This window comes from Triticum urartu, chromosome 6A (genome assembly GCF_056163025.1).
Source record: "Triticum urartu cultivar PI428250 chromosome 6A, HENAU_Tu73, whole genome shotgun sequence".
Classification (NCBI taxonomy): domain Eukaryota; kingdom Viridiplantae; phylum Streptophyta; class Magnoliopsida; order Poales; family Poaceae; genus Triticum; species Triticum urartu.
In genome coordinates, this window is record NC_141878.1 from 3,586,715 (window position 1) to 3,595,677 (window position 8,963).

The following is an 8,963-nucleotide window of genomic DNA, read 5'->3' on the forward strand; positions in this document are numbered from 1 at the left end:
TGTCTACCCCCGCTATATAAGAGAAGCCTAGGATATAAGCGTCCTACTTGGACACGACTCCATATCCTATCTAAACACAATACAACTACAAGTCCAACTATAACCTACCTTGTACACAATATTCGACACAACTCTAACAAACTCAACCTTGGCGAATAATCTCCACTAGCTTGAATTCGTCAATGCGTCAAACTTCCATGTACATTGGACTTGAGGTTATCCCATGAGCACCGCTGCTATTCCAAAGACTCCATGTGACTCCACCTGCAACTTGTAGTCCCTTCTTTTCTTGACCACAGTCAACACTCGAGCAAACTTAAGTTCCTCATTACTCTAGTTTGTGCTCCCAACTTCCAGAGTATCAGTCCAACACCATCACACACTGATCACTGACCTGCGTGAAAATGAACAACTCACATATTGAGTGTCACACATAAGAGTTACCTGAACTCAACATCACCGCTCCTTTCTTGACCGCCTGTCTGAAACTTGAAAGAATTTCACCGTTGCTTGTAGTCATCCCGAGTGAAATTCGCAGTTGTCTCACCATATGTATGACCACCAGAGCCCTGACCCGTCTCCCTGTCCCGTGTGTATCGCACGCCACGCCGCTATTACCGCGTCGAGCCTCCGCTGTCCCGGTCGAGTCTCAAGGGTCGCGAACCCGTACCACTCAACCCACTGCAGAGTACCACCGATTATCACCAACCGATGACGAGTTTCACACTTTCATCAGACCACTGGGCTCCAGTCCGAACTACGCGTCACTCGCTTTTTTCCTGCTGAATAGGCTTTCGGTTCTCTGGATCCTTATACCGTAGCCCCTCAATCCAGCTCCACATTCAACATGACTCCATGGTAGATGATCAGTCCACCCCCACGCCTCATCGACTTCAAGCTCCGTGTATACACCACCTTGAATCAATCCCGCGCCATAGTCTTGTCGAAGCCACACAAGCCCTCGGGGTCTGCGCCACGTGTTTCCACGCCCAGAAATCGGTCATCATCAGCATCACGCTCATACGTCGTCGTCGCCGATCACACCACCGTCTTCTGTACCAACCGACTTGCGTCGATCCGTCAGACTGCCTAGTCCGACCCAGCCGAACTCGTTCGACTGTACGACACGCTCGAGGCTCCCAAATCGTCTTCCGCGAATTTCCATCCATCACATGATAATTCCATCTTAGCTGACATGACTTCCTGCAACGCCTTCAAGCATCCCTGTCGCGCCAACAATCTTTAAAAAAATTATTTGAGTTGTGCACACGATTCCCCAAGTAGATGAACAGAACCTCCGCATACTACTAGCAATTCCAACTAGCTGGTCTTCACGTGATCTGCTCCCTTGGCTCAACCCTAAGATGCTAGCTTTGCCTTTCTGCCCTTGCCTTCCAATGGACTATCCCTTGTGATTTTCTAGTTCGCCAGTTGATTTGCCTGCCTATGTGTCAGGTGAGGACACGATCCTCTTTTTGTCTTCAAACAAATCTCATGTCTCGGCACTTCAGCAGCATATCCGTACGCTCCGCAGTCTCCTGTGAACAACACGCCTTGACCACCAGCTATCACATGCTCCCTCACGGCCCAATCTATCTGAGCCATGACCCAGCACGGCCTGCTTGCTCCTGGCGCCACGTGGCCTCCGCGCTGCACCTAGTCCAGAGACATGCGCTATATTGCACCCAATCGATCGTGTCGTTGCCAGGTCCTCAGCCGCCACGCGCACTTGGATCCAACCTCCTGCACTCCGAGCATCCGAGCGGACCGCGTTATGTACGTGCTGCACCTGACGCAGCTTCTTGGACCGCCACGCGTGCCTCGCTGCTGCGCTTCCGCACCGAACCAACCTACCGCTGCCTGCCCGGATCGAATTTGCTGCTGTACGAACTCGCCGAAAACTCTGATTGCTCTCGACCACCGCTTTGATCCAAACCTGCCGCTACTTTTCACCGTTTAGACTGCTTTTGATCTTTCCGTTGACCTCCACGAACAACTTCGATCCCACCGCAATCACCTGGCAACCCTCGCAGCCGCTCCATCGATCAAACTGACATCCTCTAGATCAACATCCGACCTCCACCGACCTAGCTCATGATACCACTTGTTAGAATAAATAAGAGGCACTCCGTTGATCATCCAAGAACCAAGCAATCACACAAGCACGACACCGAGATTTGTTAACGAGGTTCACCGATATGGCTACATCCCCGGGGCATGACTACGGGCGCTCCTCCCCGTGACACCGCTACAATACCGCATCCGGTCGCCCTGGACACCGGCACATGCCGCCAGCTCCCCCTGCGTTCCGGTGCTATTATGTTGGCATAGGTTACATCGTGTGTCTACCCCCGCTATATAAGAGAAGCCTAGGATATAAGCGTCCTACTTGGACACGACTCCATATCCTATCTAAACACAATACAACTACAAGTCCAACTATAACCTACCTTGTACACAATATTCGACACAACTCTAACAAACTCAACCTTGGCGAATAATCTCCACTAGCTTGAATTCGTCAATGCGTCAAACTTCCATGTACATTGGACTTGAGGTTATCCCATGAGCACCGCTGCTATTCCAAAGACTCCATGTGACTCCACCTGCAACTTGTAGTCCCTTCTTTTCTTGACCACAGTCAACACTCGAGCAAACTTAAGTTCCTCATTACTCTAGTTTGTGCTCCCAACTTCCAGAGTATCAGTCCAACACCATCACACACTGATCATTGACCTGCGTGAAAATGAACAACTCACATATTGAGTGTCACACATAAGAGTTACCTGAACTCAACATCACCGCTCCTTTCTTGACCGCCTGTCTGAAACTTGAAAGAATTTCACCGTTGCTTGTAGTCATCCCGAGTGAAATTCGCAGTTGTCTCACCATATGTATGACCACCAGAGCCCTGACCCGTCTCCCTGTCCCGTGTGTATCGCACGCCACGCCGCTATTACCGCGTCGAGCCTCCGCTGTCCCGGTCGAGTCTCAAGGGTCGCGAACCCGTACCACTCAACCCACTGCAGAGTACCACCGATTATCACCAACCGATGACGAGTTTCACACTTTCATCAGACCACTGGGCTCCAGTCCGAACTACGCGTCACTCGCTTTTTTCCTGCTGAATAGGCTTTCGATTCTCTGGATCCTTATACCGTAGCCCCTCAATCCAGCTCCACATTCAACATGACTCCATGGTAGATGATCAGTCCACCCCCGCGCCTCATCGACTTCAAGCTCCGTGTATACACCACCTTGAATCAATCCCGCGCCATAGTCTTGTCGAAGCCACACAAGCCCTCGGGGTCTGCGCCACGTGTTTCCACGCCCAGAAATCGGTCATCATCAGCATCACGCTCATACGTCGTCGTCGCCGATCACACCACCGTCTTCTGTACCAACCGACTTGCGTCGATCCGTCAGACTGCCTAGTCCGACCCAGCCGAACTCGTTCGACTGTACGACACGCTCGAGGCTCCCAAATCGTTCGACTGTACTTTTTTCAAATCTGTGATCTTTTAACATTTACATACTTTTTCCAAATCCCCGTATTTTCCCAACTTTGTGTAATTTGATCAAATCCAAGTATTTTTCAAAGCCATGAACTGGTTTTGAAATTCGCAAACTCATTTCAAATCCACATGCTTTTCAAAGTCTGCATTTTTTTCAAATCCGTGTTCCTTTTATAATCCATGAACTTTGTTTGAAATTCACGTACTTGTTTCAAGTTGAAATAATTTTTGAAATCCACGTATTTTTGCATAAGAGAAGTCCACATCTGCGTACTTTTTTCAAGTTCGCATAAAATTTTCAACATGAACTCTTTCAAAAAAATGTACCCGAATATGAAAAGGTACATAAATTTAAAAAAATTGAATGAACTTAAAAAACTAAATGAACTTTAAAAAAATACGCATATTTGAAAAAGTACATGAACTTGGAAAAAGTACGCAGATTTAATAAAAAGTACACAAATTTAAAAAAGGTTCACGTATTTGAAAAAAGTAACCAAATTTGAAAATATTACGTGAACTTGGAAAAGGTAGGCAAATTTGAGTCGGAACGGTCAAAATCTGGGTGGGACAACACCAAAACCGGTCAAAACTGTGATCAGGGATGAATCTTGTCCGGTTTCAGAAGTTAAGGGTGCAAGTTGTCCGGTTTTGAAGTTGAATGACCAAATCTAGACTCCGCCAAGAATTAAGGGACGAAAAGTATACTTTTCTCGATATAATATGATGTATATTGGCAAGATTTGATCGTTTCAAAAGTTTGTATGACCATAAGAAAGTCAGTTCAATCTTCTAGTGTCTGATGGCTCATATTCACTTTACATTACAGGTCCCCAACGGGCATGTTGCAACGAAGGGAGGCCGGCACCGTTGCAGTTTGGGATAAAATAAAAGTAATGGCCGGCCGCCCTTGATTGTGAAGTCCAGGTTGCCGGCCGTGCGCGTCCGGACTCTCGTTGTCAAATGCTTGTCGTCTTCATCTTCGCCCTGCTCTATGTGATTCCTGTTTTTTTTTCTCAAATACGCACAAGCATGCGTATCATATATTCATAGAAGAAAAGCCAAGATGGTTGATACAACGCCTTTCGGCAATGTGCCACCCCGAGAGGTTAACACCCACAATCACCGTGACAACATCGGCAACTAACACCCTTGCCCAAACTTAAGCCAAACAATGGCAAAAAGTACGGACACAGAGCACAGGCCGCTTCCCCCGGTATCAAACACGTCATAGCACGACAAATCACCTAACCAAACTAGATCAACGCACTCTCCACCGATGGTGCCTAGAAGATCGGCCAGTGGACAGCGGGAGCTAGTCTGACTCGAAGAAGACATGGCCGATGAGGCATCGATGATGGAGTACATAGCGCCCCGAATGCTCATGTCCACAGCAACATCCCGCACATGACAGCCCTGCACCCCAAGCCACACCGCCGAGGCGAGCGAGGCAACCCACCAGCCGCGTGCCCGGACGACACCCCAAGCACCTAGGCAGCGCCTCCAAGAAGGGGACGGCGCCGATACGCCACCGCTGCCTGGCCCGGTGAACCGAGCCTAGAGTTTCCTCCGGTGTCAGTAGAGCGGATGGACATGGCCATGACAACGCCTCCAGGGAGGAGACGGTGCCCACGAGCGTCGCCGTTGCCCTCAGCCGTAGCCGCGCCGGATTTCTCCTTGGCCACGCCCATCATCTCCGGAGCTCAGCAAACTTGAAGTGGGGGGCAAAGCTGCCACCTTGGGCCATCACCGTGGAGAGGGAACCGAATGCCGCCGCGCCACATCCGCAGACCACCACGCCGCCTAGTAGGCGCGTCCACCGCAGCCCCTGGTCGAGGGAGACCAGCGCCTGCCTCCACCCGCCGCATCCCCGCCGCCCTCACGGCCAGGGACATCATCGCCTTCGCCGGGACGCCGCCGCACATCCGCCGCAACTCCCAACCAGCCACCATGATGGGACTCCGCTCCGGGGAGAAGACAGCGAATCCGCCTCAGCCTGGGGCCGCCGCCCCAGCATACCAGCACCGGACCACCCGCCGGCGGCAGCCCCGGCGGTGCCCGCGCAGCCCAGGCGGCCAGATCTGGCCGAGCCAGACCAAGCCAGCCCGGCGGCCCCGCGCAGCCTCCACGCCTCGGCCAGGTGCCAGCGGGAGCAGCAGGCCGCGCCGCTCGCCCCCGCGCCGCCCGCCATCACGCCATCACGCCCCGACGCCAGCGCGCCGCCACCGCTCGATGCAGACGCCCGCGCCTGCCGACACCGCGCGTGGGGAGGAGATGCCCCGCCGCCGCCGACGCCGACCGGGCTTTGCCCGGCGGCACAGCCCGGCGGCGGCGAGGAGAGGGCAGGAGAAGGGAGAGCTCGCTTGGCGGCGCTGGGGTTTGCCCTCCCGCTCACCATGCGGGAGCGGCGCGGGAGGGGAGGGAAAAAATAAGACCATGTGCAAATTGCTTGTGCTCTATGTGAAATATTTCTACTGCTGCTGCTGCCTACTGCCCCCTTATGCTTTCTAGTCTGTGATCTCCGTTTAATTTTTGGACAATCAGATTTGTGATATATTGCTTATGCTTTCGAATATAAGGGTCAATTTCTACTGGTGCTATTGCCTACTGTCCCCTATTTTTTTTCCTGTAGACTGTGGACTTAAACCTTGTGTATTCGTCAATTTAGTCTTAGCAGAAAATAAACGCTGCTTAGTCAGCTGAGTAGATAAGTTTGTTAGAAAGTTTTTTTCCATAGAAGTAGTCCACACCCCGCACGAGCTGGATCGTGGGATGGCGCGATCGTTGTGGCTCGGCTTGGCTGTTTTCTCGGGCCGTTAGTGGCCACGTTTCCCTTCTGTAACACAATAAGAGGAGAAGAAGAAATGCAGAAAAGTTGCAAGTGTTCGCAACGCAAAACCACTGTCTTCTGAGCACTCTCGTGTGTGTGTGTGTGTGTGTGTATGATCGGTGCTTACAATTGGCAACAGAGCCGTTAGTACGACCCGGCGGTCATGGCGGGAAGCAAGGAGCCCCGGAAGGGCTCCGGCGAGGGGTCGCGAAAGGACTCCGATGGCGGGTCCCGAACTCCATCGCCGACGTGTGGGCGCACGCTCTCGCGGTCTCCCAGGGCTAGGCATAGCCGCACCGTGCGCGAGCGCGAGGTCGCCGCGCCGGTGGTGCAGAGACGCGAGGTGGCCCTCCCAACAGTGTTCCCAACACTGACCCGGAGCAACTACGGCAGCTGGTCTCTCCTGATGAGAGCCATCCTGCAGACTCGCGGGCTATGGGACGCCGTCACCACTGGAATCACCGACTACCACGACGACCGCACCACCCTGGAGGCCGTCCTCCGGGCGGTGCCAGAGGAGATGCTCGCGGTCCTCTCCACGAAGGAGACGGCGAAGCAGGCCTGGGACGCCGTCAAGACCATGCGGATGGGCTCGGCCGCCATGCGCGAGGCCAAGGCCCAGGGCCTCCGTCGAGAATTCGAGGATATCCATTTCAAGCCCGGCGAGAACGTCGACGACTTTGCAATGAGGCTCACCAGGCTCGTCAACAACCTCTCCATCCATGGTGGTCCCGTCGGGGACGCATGTGTGGTACGTAAGTTCCTTCGTGTTGTGTCCTGCAAATACGCTCAGGTGGCACTCTCCATCGAGACGTTGGTCGACCTCGACACCCTGACGGTGGAGGAGCTCACCGGACGGCTCAAGGTGGCGGAGGAACGCCTCGACCAAGACGGCGGAGGCGAGGATGCCGGTCGCCTTCTGATGACCCTGGAGGACTAGCGTGCGTACGAGAAGCGTACGGCGAACAACGGCGCAAGCGGCAGCAACTCGTCAGGTTCACAGGCGCGCGGACTAGGGCGTGGCCGCGGACGTGGCCACGGCGGTGGACGCGGTGAAAAAGGCAAGTCCCCTGCCGGCACTGACGCCGGTGGTGGGAAGAACGGCGGCGGCGACGCGGATCGTGACAAGTGTCACTACTGTGGCATCGCAGGCCACTGGGCCCGGGACAGCCGCAAGAAGAAACGCGAGGAGGAACATGCCCTCCTTGCACAAGGCCAAGTAGGCGAGGACGACGATCCGGGTCTACGGATGCTATGCTACTCTGCCAGTAGGTGCAGGGGGTACTTGCATGCAAAGAACATGAATGAAGGTCGGAGCTGCTCTCTTATGTCTGGATCCTCTTGTCACTCATGGGGATGGAGACATCTGCCGATAGGTATCAGAAGTCGGAGCCTCCCGAAAACAAGGAAGAAGAAGAGGTAGAAGGTGGAGACGTTGGTGGTGAAGGCAGATCCATGTACGAGATTAACATACCTGTCTAAGTTATATCCCGAATATTTACTTTGTTTGTTTATGATGTATCGCTTTTATGTTTTCATTTGTATGGCCAGTTAACCACTCTATCTCTGATGGTGTATACCAATAATACAAATATTCTCCAAGAGATATTTGTGTGTGTTTGTTGATTCATTTGGCACGTTTCAGTATAGCAGTGCTTTTGTGGTTGATTCCGTATGATTTCTGCAACCCTGTTGTTCATACTTGTAAATTTCGTATGTTATTAGTACTCAGTGCGAAGTGATTTGATGTTGGTCTGCTTTTCCGTACTACTAACTGATGCTACAAATGTACGGTGTGGTATGTATTTCTGCGTCTTGACTGATTTCTGGTTTTGTTTCTGCAAGTTGCTGGCTTGCTGCTGCTGTGAGAATTTTGTGTTTTCTTTTCTAGTTTTGTCGTTTCTTGTTTCAGTAGCGACGGTTAATAAATGCAAAGAGTTGTTTTTGGGTGTAGGTGGATGGGCTGGCCGGGGTATGGTCCTGCCCCGGCGCACACCACCCTTCGTCACCGACGGCGCCTCCTCCGAGCGGCGGTGGCGACCCCTGCACGTCTTTAGTCATGGTGGTCTCTCTTGGCAGTCGGTCAAAGCTTTGCGGTGGATCCCCGTCGACATCACTTTGGTCCCGACGGCCACGAACCTGTGTTCTCCAGTGTCCATGGCCTGTCGACGCAATGCTGGTGCGGATTTTCAGCCTCGACGCTCCGGTAGCTGCGTCCCTTCCAGTTACTTTGGCTTGTCAATGTTCGGGCGGCCACGTATATCGCAGCCCGGATCTGCGTCCCCTTCCGTTTCTTGGCTTGCTAGCGGCGTCGGCCACCACCATCCCTCCGCATCGGCTCTCCGCCTGCTGCCTTCCCAACCCCGTCCACCCATACGCCATGCCGGCTCCAAACCTCGCATTTTTCGGCGGTGGCAGGTGCAGCCCCACATTGCCCCCTTTTGTGGCGGCGGTGGTCTGGCGTGCGGACTTCTTCATCTTCGGATCCTCGTCTAGCGGCAATGGGATTGCTCGAACTAAGCCGAGGAGAAATCCTTGCTGGGCTTGCCTGGAGAATGTTCAGGCTCCTTCTTCAACTGGGCGAGGCTGAAAAGACTTGCATTCATTAAATTAATTCA